The 11,817-nt window shown below is 43.1% G+C and overlaps 1 pseudogene; it reads right to left on the bottom strand.

Moving 5' to 3' along the window:
• Nucleotides 1-3,145: 3,145 nt before the first annotated feature.
• Nucleotides 3,146-11,817, bottom strand: part of LOC110553646 (protein DBF4 homolog A-like) — an 11,149-nt pseudogene continuing 2,477 nt past the window's right edge.

The raw sequence follows: 11,817 nt of genomic DNA, 5'->3' as shown, positions 1-11,817 counted from the left end.
AACCCAAAAGCTCTAAGCATTGGTGCCAGCCTCTACCTCAGCATCTCAAGAAGATAGAATCACCAGACATTCATCACAAACTGTAGAGCAAGAAGGTTTTCATAGAAGCATCACAATTAGCTGAGCATGGTGGAGCATGCCTATAATCTCATCGCTTAGGAGACTTAGGCAGAGGCAGAGGCAGAGGCAGAAAGGATGGTGGCTGTGGAGTCAAGGATAATCTGATCTACAGAGTGGGTGTCAGGACAATTAGGACTACACAGCAAGACCCCATCTCAACAAAAAACAGACAAACATGCAAACAAAGAAATAACCCAAAGAACTGCAGCATGCACATGCTTTAGCTGGCTTCAGTTATAAATATTCTCTCTTTGGAGAGATTGCTCTCTTTCTGACAGTGTGAAATCAATTCCAAGTCCTACATTTTCTTAACTGTTACTTTAGAATGGAGCATAAATTTTTAAAAACAAGTGGCTTTAAGTAATAATATTTTTTTGGATGATGAATAATTTGCTACTATTTCCTTTAAGGAAGAAAGAAGTCTATTTTAAAGATACCAGACTCTAAGTAGAATCAGATTACTTCTGGAACCTTATTTTTGGCCCCTTCTTGGTAACTGGTAATCATTAGCTTCATCTTGAAACAGATTTAAAATAAACTATAGAATTAAAGCGCTGAGAAGTGGATCACCTTGCCATGCCAGGTTAATAACAGTGGGGTTTGTGAGATGGGATGGAAAATGAGTCTCGGGGTCCCTGGTCTCGTAGGACTGGGATTTGGGGTGTGATACAGTTACAGGGTGTAGCCTAATAACTCTTACACATGTTCTTTGCTTTGAAAACATCTAAGCCTGTGCTTCTCAAGCTTCCTAATACAGTTCCTCATGTTGCCGTGACCCCCCAACCATAAAATTGTTCTGTTGGTACTTCACAACTGTAATCTTGCTACAGTGACGAGTCATGATGTAAATATCTGATATGCAAAATAACTGATCTGTGACCCCAAAGGGCTCAGGACCCATAGGTTGAGAACCACCTATTTTTACTGTCACCCATGATCCTAAACTGAACATGGTGTAATCTTGGTTTATCTTCATATTTCTTGAGGCCTCTCTTTGTTTGGGTGGTTATAAGCAACAGAAATAACTCGACTTATAAACAAATTGTTGTAAAACCAAGATGTAGTTGCTCATGACCCAGAGAGAAAGTGTGAAAACCTACATGTTACTTAGCTGTTTGAAGAGCTGGTCTGTAGCATCTTTTTCTTTTCCTTCAGAACTTGGGCATAGGTGAGAAGTATTAATAAGTTTTTGATGAAAGTGCAGATTAAAAACTCACCTTTGTTCCCCATGAAGCTGGTTGGAAGGCACAGCCTTGGCCCTGTGGCCAAGTGTACACCACCTATGAGCTAGACCTACAATGCAGACACAGTCCCAGCCGGTCAGGTCCATGCGCCTGTTATGGAGGAGGGCTCCCTGCACGCTGGCAAAGAACAGTGTAACCCTTTCCTAACTCCAGGCAAGAATATCTGGAAAGAAACCAAAGTCATTGCCTGGAGCATGCCAGGATCCTTGTATAGGATTCTTGATAGTAACAGTAGAAGAGATGAGCGTAGACACAGCTTAGAAACAAAGAGAAGCCCTCTGGGGGCCAGAGACTCACAGCACAGCCTGCTGTATCACATGGTATCCGAGTTAACATAGTATCTATGGCCGGAAGAGCCTTTATTAACCTCCACCTTCTCAAGAGGATATTTGCTTTGAATACTCGTTTCCCTCCCAGCCCATGTCTTGAACACATATTCTTGTCTCCTGAGACGGATCCTCACTTATTTGGCTTTAGAGGGACAGTTTATATCTGGCAGTACTATGTCGTGTGGTGATGCAGGCGGAAAGCTTAAGTAGAGTCAATGGTCGTACATCCTTCTCCTATGTTCTTAAAGTGCGGGCTTAGGAGCAAAGAGGGAACACGGTGGCACAAAGCCGAGAGCATGAAGAGATGCTTTGTAGGAGTGTGGGGACAGCGGATGCTGGAGAAGCTGAGAGGCATGGATGGAACAGGCAGGAGAGGGAGAGAAGGGTCTGAATGTTACTGCCACACATGCTTTCGAATGTCAGACAATAATTTCTGTTGCCTTGAGATGGGGTTCCGAACCCTGGGGTGTTTTTGTTTAGCTCTGAGACACCAGGATTTGCACTGTACTGGAGTGGGTGTGAGGCATGCACTGGGGGGATGGGAGAGGATTTTCAGCCCTGGGTACTGGATTAATTGTGATCTCTTTCATGTAAAGATCCGAAGGAGCACCCATGGCGTAGGAAACACGGTCACTGGCTCTGGCTTTCTTTGAACCGCTCAACCTTACCGCGCCTTATCGTTTCTGGGGGGGAGGGGCAGCTAACGCGTGCCTGTCCCGCACCTTCCCACAGTGAACCCGTCCACACTGCACGTTTCGGCAATGTGATCAGGTTACCAGGTCCTGCGATCATCACTGCAGTCAACTGCGGAGCGTCTTCAGCTCCTCGTCGAAGGAACCTCACGTGCTTCTGTCATGACGTCCCAACATCCCACACCCCCGGTTTCAAGCAATTGTTGATCCACTTTCTGTCTTTACCGAGAGCAGTGGTTTGAACGAGAAATGTCCCCCGTCGTCTTGGGTGTTTGAGCAAATGATCCCCAGCTGGTGGCACTGTTGAGGAGACGATTAGGAAGTGCAGCTTTGCTGGAGAAATGATCTCACTCGAGGGTGGGCTTTAAGGGTACATATGTCTTTGCTCCACTTCAGTTCACTCTCTAGCTTCCTGCTTTTGTTAGGATACGAGCTCTCAGCTTCCTGCTCCTGCCACTGTGGCTGTCACTGCCACGCCTCCTCACCACGTTAGACTCTTATTCCTCCAGAACCAAAGTCCAAGTAAAACTTCCTTCTTAGATAAAATACCTTGGTCGTAGTACTTTAAAAAAATAAATAAATCAAGATTTTATTGCATAATCTGTAACAGCTACTCAATTCTGTAAAAACAAAACAAAACAAAACAAAACAATGCAAACCATCTTAAAAAAATTTACAATGGCTCAATGAACAAAGTTGTCAACAACAAAGTAAAAACAAAACAAAACACCCTAAGAATTGTATATGTCTTTATAAAATTTCAGGAATATAACTGCCATTTCTGAAAAGGTATATTAAACACTAAAAATCCAACAAATGTAGAAGTTGAAGGGGGAGAGAAAAATGTTGATAGGAGACGACTAGAATTTTCTTCCTCCCGAGTATCTAAAACATCACATATTCCACTATTTTCAGTGTAGATTGTAGCTTGTCTGAAAGAGGTCCAGGAGAGATGGTACTGGTGACACACAAATTCTGTCTTCATGTGCAGGAAGACACTTGGTTCTGTTTCTGTCCAGTTCAGCACTTGGTTCCTTAGTGGGTTTTTTTTTTTTTTTCTAATAGTATTCTCACTTTCCGTTGCATTTTACCAGAAGGCAGAGTCTCCATATTCCCAAATGTCATTAGGTTCCTGAGAATACTGGGTGGAGTTCTAGCCTTCATCGTTAGATGCTCTTTTGATGTACTGAATGTCATCTGGTCATGATCATGACCAGACACAAAATGAAGGTCCTTTCCCTGTTGATCTTTTGTTGGAAAATGTGTAACATCTGCCGTTAACTTTGCCTGGGGTGGACTATCTTCTGGACTGAGATAAGAAGCTTGTGCAGGTGACTGAGGCACACCTGGAGTGGTACCCACCCTCTCTTTTGCATCATTTCTATTTATAGTCAGTTTATGTTCAGAAACATCAAGAATTCCTCCCCGTTTATTTTTACATGGAGGTGGCTGTGTGAAATTCTGTTTCATGTCAGGTTCACTTGCATTTAACATGCTCACTGTTTTCTCATCACGCCCTTTCACTCCAGTTGAAGAATAGGGCATGGGATCTGAAGCAAACACAAGCTTTCATTCAGGTTTCTGGGATTCTTCCTACAGAAAACTCCACTTGAACTGTTACCCGTTGCTTTCTCCTACATCCTTATGGAAAATGGGCTGCAACGGTAGCTTCTCCTTTGCTTCAGTGTTTTTCAGGATATTTGCAGGAACAGAAGAAAGGGCTCCGACACTGTACCTTATTCTTTTCTTTTTAGGTGTGCCTCTTTCACATTCCACAAAATAAAAAACTAACTTAGATATAATATCAACAACTTGGTAGGGGTTGCTCTGTGCAAAATTTCTGTTTCTCACTCAGAAGGTGCTGAGCTTAGGCTGAGCTTGCTTTTGGGTGCTGTATGGCTTATCTACATCAAATGGACTGCAAGTCTTCTCAGTAAAATAGTTTATCAAGGGCATATTGGTTAGCTGAAGGTAAAGTGGTCTGTAAGACCGGTTCATGTCTTCAACCTTGAAAAAAGGCTTTTTGAGTTTCCCTGTTCTTGCCTTTTGCACTCCTCCCTGAATCCCTCACAGAAGTACTTGCTTTCTTGAGTGCACATAACTCTTTCTTCTTCTGTTCAATGTACTATCCAATGTCATCAATATGAAGAATCCTTTCTCCCAATGATAAGGCATTTGATAATACACTATTAGCAGGAATAAAATCATGATCCTTGACAGCTTTTTCAGCTAATAACTTTCCCCGGCTCAAACACACTCTGTCTGGAGACTTAAAGGAACTTCCATCATGCCTGGGATGAGGTGAGTTGTTTTCTGCAGGAGAAATTAGACCCAACGTTTGTGCATACTTTGTTTCCTTTTTGTTTGAAACTAGATAACTGGTATCTTCGCTGAGAAATTCTTCAACTCGCTCTCCAAGGTCCTTTATATTTTTTGTAGTTTTTCACAAATGGTGATAGAAGGCAAGTCAACGTAAAATATTTTTCCCCAAAGCGGCTTATATTTGGATTTTTCCAGTCTATTATCAGTTTTTAGGGATTTTAAAGACAGTCTGTTCTTTCATTCTTGTCTTGGATGCCACCTGAGAGAGGTGCTTTGCTGTGGATCCTCGTGGTCACGAGGTTCACGGCAGCCACCAGGCACCTACATGCTGGGTCCCCACCAGGTGCGGCATGGTATGGCCATGAACACAAGACTCCGAGGCTCGCCTGACCCTGGGCTCTGAGCCACGTCCTCTGGCTGGATATTCAGGGCCGGTTCTTGGTCATTGTATTTTATTACAATAGCATCTTTTCTGTTGTTCTGATAAAACGAATGTCACTAACACATTGATTTACCTGTTTTGGACACTTTACATAAGTGAAACCAGGTAATGTGATTGTTGTTACTGCTGGTTTTGTTTTGTTTTGTTTTTTTCACTTAGAGTAATGCTTCCAGGTTTATGGACAGTATAGAATGTGCGTACATTCTAGTTACTGAAAGAGAGTTATTGTAGATGTGTTTGGCTTCCAAGAACAGAAAGAGCTCTTCATTGACTCTTTTCCAACTACAAATTTCAATTTGCTCTAAAAGAGTGAAATATTTCTTTTTCTGAAAGATGTTCTCAGAAATTCCTGTTAGCTATGCAGAGTTTAAGTCAGTATGTGGCAACATTTATTTGTTACGTCTTAAAGCAGTAAGTACTTCAAACTCCGAAACAGCCACATTTATAGAATTTTAATTTACAAGCCCAATCATATCAGGACTAGCTATTGAAACTGAAAGAATCTTAATTGATTTAAATTAAATACATACTATTTCTAAATTGGCATTTGAAACTTCATAACTCAAACCCTTCTTTAATTTCAAATCTACCATCTTATACTGGATTTACGTATAATGAAATAGGTTTAAATGATGTGGTTATTATGGACTTAGAGGTTTTCCAGATCTCGATATCTTTGTGGGGAAAAAAAAATGTTTTCACTTGTGCCACTCACATTTTGCTTGGCTGCTGAATTAGTTCCTTTTCTATTGTGGTGTTGATAGAATGCAACAACCAAGGCAACTTATAGAAGAAAGGGATTATTTGGGCTCACATTTCCAGAGGACTAAAGTCCATGATGGTGGGGTGAAGGTGCAGTGGCAGGAGGACAAAGGTAAGGATTCATTTCTTGAGCCATAAGCATGAAGCAGAGAGAGAGAGATTGAGAGAGAGAGAGAGAGAGAGAGAGAGAGAGAGAGAGAGAGAGAGCCAACTGGGAATGGCAGGGGACTTTGCAATCTAAAAGTCTGTCTCCGGTGATATACTTGCTCCAACAAGGCCATACCTCCTTAACCTGCCAAGCTGTGGTATCATTTGGGGGACAAGTGTTGAAATGTCCAAGATTATGGAGGGCATCTCATCCTGAGCACCACAGTTGGTTAGTCTCAAGACCTTCCACAGCAATCAGGAGGTGTACTTTCTTACGAGTCCAGGTTAGGCCTGGAGACATGGCTCAGCAGTTACGTGCACTTGTTCTTGCAGAGGTTCTCAGTTTGGTTCCTAGCAGTCACATCATTGGCCACAACCATCGAATTCCAGTTTGGGGGATCCAATGCCCTCTTCTGGCCTCTGTGGACACTGCACACCCATGATGCACATACGTAAGTACAAGCAAAACATCCCCACAGATAACCAGATGTCTTTATGAAAAGGAAGCCAGGTTGAGTTACTTCTCCGGAAGGGAAAAGATGCTGTTCAGTAACAGGCAGGAAGCTCCAAGGTAGAACTTCCCGAGCTAGGCAGATCAAGCTTTCTTTTGGGGTTCAGCTGAGAGTATGTAGAACCTCGGGAAATGCCAACAGGCTTGTCCAGTCAGAAGCAGCTTAGACCACATCACTTAGATGAAAAGAAGGAACGCGTTAGTCTCTGTGGTGGGGAAACCTGAAGGCCGGAGTTCATTTTCCTGAAAGAGCTAGGCAGAAGGTTTTCAGAGTCCCAGCTAGGATTTGCCCCTCTCTAGTTTCCTCCCCAGGGAAGTAGGCCTCACATGATAATTCTAGCCCAAACCTTTCCAGTGAGCAGTAAGGACAGAGAACCTATCTTTCCCAGGGAGAGACCTGCTCGGAGAGAATGCTGATTTGTCCACAGTAATGGCCTGGGCCTGCATCCTCTAATCCCAGCACTGGGGAGGCAGAGACAGGCAGGTCCCTGCTGGCTAGCCAGTCCAACCAATGAGAGACAACGTCTTAAAAAGTAAGCCGGAGAGTGACTGAAGGAGATTCGTGACATCAACCTCAGATCTTCACCTACCCACCGGCCTTCCATATGTACACCCGTGCGTGGGCGTGCACACGTGCTCATGCACACACACACACACACACACACACACACACACATGCACACATTTAATAAAGTAAGTCTGGGGTACTCCCCCCATCTTCTCCATGTTCCCTTAGCCCTTTGTCTGGTTCCCTTCCTTTTTTTTCCAAATAGTCTCTCTTCTAATCATGTGCCACACATTCCATCACCCTCCCTCTCCTCATCTTAAGATGTCTTCCTTCTCTCTTGTGCTCACCTCTATTCATCTTCTTGTCCCCTCCCCCACATATAATTTTAAATCTATGGGGAAAACACACACACACACACACACACACACACACACAGACACACACTGTTTGCATTCCTGAATCTGCCTTACTTCACGTAACCTGGTGATTTCCAGTTCCATTCATTTTTTGCAGCTCAACCCTGAGAGAGCCCAGAGCCTTAGTTGGGAGACCAATGACAATGGAGGCACCTTTTAGGAGGCCCCTACATTGCCTCTTCCTGTGCTCTCCTCTGTGGCAGCCTATGGACAGAGGTAGTAGCTGCTTGTGTGTGTTACCAGGATGTAACCCTCCGCCACATGGGAACCTTGACATAGCAGCCCAAGGTAATTTCAGCAAAGCCTTTGGTTTGGGTGTGGGAAGCTGTATGTATAAAGTCATGCAGTGGTGTGGAATTCTCCGCATCAGGTTTGTTTAAAACTATGGTTCACTGAAAGCTACGCTCTGGTTCCTGGCACACTGGAGCTGAAATATGAATGGAGCGAACAGAATTGAAATCGACGACCAGTTTTGCTAGGATTTGAAAATGCTATCCGACACTACGTTCACACCAAACTGGGATGAAAAGTGCAGAAATCAAGTCCGTTAGAGTAGAGGACATATAGACATCCATTGTGCTGACAATGCGTAGCTCAAAGGTCTGGTTTGGGAGGCCGGCTTGATGGACACCACACGACCTGTGAGAGTGACGGTTCAAAGCTGGCAAGGCATATACCTTTGTAGCGTGCTACGGGAATGGACACTTCCAGCTGTACACAAAGGTCACAAGGAAGCATTATTTGGAGGCTCGGTTGATGAGCAATCACGTGGAGATCTTGGCACTTCGTCAAGCTTGTGTGGAGTCCACTAGGTGCCACCTGCACTTTTTTTTGGGATCACAGCTAAGTGCCATCTGGATCCCACTACTCCCATTTCCGCAAAGTCCAGCAGTGCTACCTTCATTGAGAAGGCCATACTCAGACTGCTAGGCCTCCTGCGAGGCTTAACAGTACTCTGCTACACTGGAAGAGTGTCAGTGCTGGAGGTCACAAGCTTGGGCTTCCCCTGGGTTTGGAGGTACAATCTGGCCAAAAGATTTTTGGGAATAAATAGCATAAGTCTTAGCTTTAACGTATTTCCATGTGACCAGCACCTATCTCTCCACCGAAGAGGTGTTCTAATTATTTGGCCAGTTACTGGCCTTCCAGTTTCTGTTGCTATAGTCAACTCTGCATTGTTTAAATGTATTGACTGTTAGGCACGCTACCCAATAATGAAAGAGACCTTCACAAAAATTGCAACTGTGTGCATTTTTGGTTTTATTTTTTTCTTTAATATTGATGCTCTCTATCGAATGAGATGGACCAGTGGCTGTTTTAGGACGAGTTTAAAGGCTTTGTTGTATGTAACCATCAGTAGAGTTCCTTTCACAATCCCCAGACACTGCAAATTATCAATTAAAATTATACATTAAGAAACTAAATTGCAATGGGGGTGGGGCTCCCCTTTTCTGAGAAGAAGGGGAGGGGAGAAAGGGAGAAGAAGGTGGGAGGGTGAAACCAGGAGGAGAGGAGGGAGGGTGTTGCTATTGAGATGGAAAGTGAATAAAGAAATAAACTTAATAATAATAAAAAAATAAACTAAATTGCAGCCGGGAGTGGTGATGCATGCGTGTAATCCCAGCACACTGGGAGGCAGAAGCAGGTGGATCTGTGTGAGTTTGAGGCTAGCCTGGTGAGTCCAGGACAGCCAAGGCTACACAGAGAAACCCTGTCTTGAAAAACTAAAAAACCAAACCACACCAAAAGAAAAAAAAACAGCAAAAAAGAAATGAAATTGCTTTCAAAACTATTTTGTTGAACTACACTGACACACACATGCAACTTCCTACATTTTGACTTAGTTACACATAATTTTTAAGTACCAATCATCTTCAAATGCTTCTTCCACAGCTCTGCTGTCCTCATTTCACCTGACAGCGCTGACTCTCATAGTCTCTAGGCAACTGCTGATCCTTTTCTGTCAGTAGGAGTTACTGTGTATTCCCTCAAATTCTATATAAATGAATATTTATGATTCACTCCTTTAAACGTCAGCTTCTTTCACTTTTGATTAGTTTGAAATGCATGCATATTAATTCAGGTATCAGTTGATTTCTTTAATTGGTAAGTCATATTTTATCACCATCTGTTTGTCCGTTCCATTTACATATCAAGACAGTACTGATATGAGGTCATGTCCCATTTGGAGCTATCACAAATGATGCTATGAACATTTGCACGCAAATCTTAGGACACAGGCTGTCTTCGGTATGAATGTCTAGCTGTAGAGCGGAGGATTGTACGCACATGCATTTTCAGCATCCCAGGAAGCCATGAGTTAGTTTCTGAAACGGTTCATTTTCACTGGCTTGCGTTGCTCCTGGAGATGTGTTGCTCCATTTCTGCTTCAGATTTCATATATTAAAATCTTTTGCTGTTTTGGAGATTGAGTGTCTGTTTTTTTTTTTTTTTTTAAAGATTTACTTATTATTTATACAGCACTCTGCCTGCATGTGTGCTTGCACACCAGAAGAGGGCACCAGATCTCATTATAGATGGTTGTGAGCCACCATGTGGTCACTGGGAATTGAACTCCGGGACCTATGGAAGAACAGTTAAGAGCGTTCTTAACCTCTGAGCCCTCTCTCCAGCCCTGAGTGTTCTTTATTTAAAAAATTGTGATTTAAGGTTGTGGAGAAAGGGGAACCCTCCTCCACTGCTGGTAGGAATGTAAACTTGTACAACCCTCTGGAGAGCAATCTGGCGCTTTCTCAGACAACTAGGAATAGCGCTTCCTCAAGATCCAGCTATACCACTCTTAGGCATATATCCAAAAGATTCTCAAGTACACAACAAGGACATTTGCTCAACCATGTTTGTAGCAGCCTTATTTGTAATAGCCAGAAGCTGAAAACAGTCCAGATGCCCCTCAGTGGAGGAATGGATGCACAAATTGTGGTATATCTACACAATGGAATATTACTCAGCAATAAAAAAACAAAACAAGGAAATCATGAAATTTGCAGGTAAATGGTGGGATCTGGAAAAGATCATCCTGAGTGAGCTATCCCAGAAGCAGAAAGATGCACACTGCACACGGTATATACTCACTCATATAGACATATAATATAGGATAAACCTACTAAAATCTGTACACCTAAAGAAACTAATCAAGAGGGAGGACTCTTGCTAAAATGCTCAATTCCTATCCAGAAAGGCAAAGAGGCTGGGCATCAGAAGAAGGAGAAAAGAGGAAACAAGTAAGGAGCCTGACACAAAGGACCTCTGAAAAGCTCTGCCCTGCAGACTATCAATGTAGATGCTGAGATTTATGGGCAACCTTTGGGCAGAGTGCAGGGAATCTTAGGAAAGAAGTGGGAAACAGTAAGATCTGGAGAGGGCAGGAACTGCACAAGGAGAGCAACAGAACCAAAAAAATCTGAGCACAGGGGCCTTTCCTGACACTGCTATTCCAACCAAGGATTATGCATGGAGATAACCTAAGACCCCTGCACAGATGTAGCCCATGGCAGTTCAGTATCCAGGTGGGTTCCATTGTAATAGGAACAGGGACTGTCTCTGACATGAACTGATTGGCCTGCTCTTTAATTACCTCCCCCTGAGGGGGAAGCAGCATTACCAGGCCACAGAAGAAGACAACACAGCTACTCCTGATGAGACCTAATTGACTAGGATCAGAAGGAAAGAAAAGAAGTCCTCCCCTATCAGTGGACTTGGGGAGGGGCATGCATGCAGAGGGTGGAGGAAGGGAGGGATTGGGACAGGAGGAGTGGGGGAACCACAGGGGGATACAAAGTGAATAAAGTGTAATTAATAAAGAAAAAATTCTTAGGAAAAAAATTGTGATTTAATAGTTTTTTTTAAAAAATATATTCTGAATACAGGTCTTTTCATCAAGTATGGGTTGTGAATAGTTTCCCCAAGTCTGTGGCTTGCTTTTCATTTTCTTAAAATTTTTTTAAAGAGCAAAAAATTTAATCTTGATAAAGCACCGTTTATCCATGTCTGTGTTCCTGGGTTGTGCCTGTAACGATGTCTCACTGAAATCTCTGACCAACTTAAGATCCGTAAGAGTGTCCTACATTTTCTCTTGCAAGGTTTTGGTTTCTGGTTATGTTTAGGTCTCTGGGTCGTTTTAGCTTTAGGTTTGATATATGATCAAACTGTAGATGTAGTTTCCCTAGAGAGATGGGTTTTAGGAGAATATTGTGACAGGAAAAGTGCAGTGTTGTTCCGGTCACTTCCTAAGCACAGAGGATGAGTGCATGTGGCAGCTTCTTTACCAGGCTGGCTGGTCTTGTGTCAGCTTCTCACACAAAGT

This window comes from Meriones unguiculatus, chromosome 18, assembly GCF_030254825.1.
Source record: "Meriones unguiculatus strain TT.TT164.6M chromosome 18, Bangor_MerUng_6.1, whole genome shotgun sequence".
NCBI lineage: Eukaryota > Metazoa > Chordata > Mammalia > Rodentia > Muridae > Meriones > Meriones unguiculatus.
The sequence above is the reverse complement of the archived record's forward strand: the minus strand, read 5'-3'. Positions and strand labels throughout refer to the sequence as shown.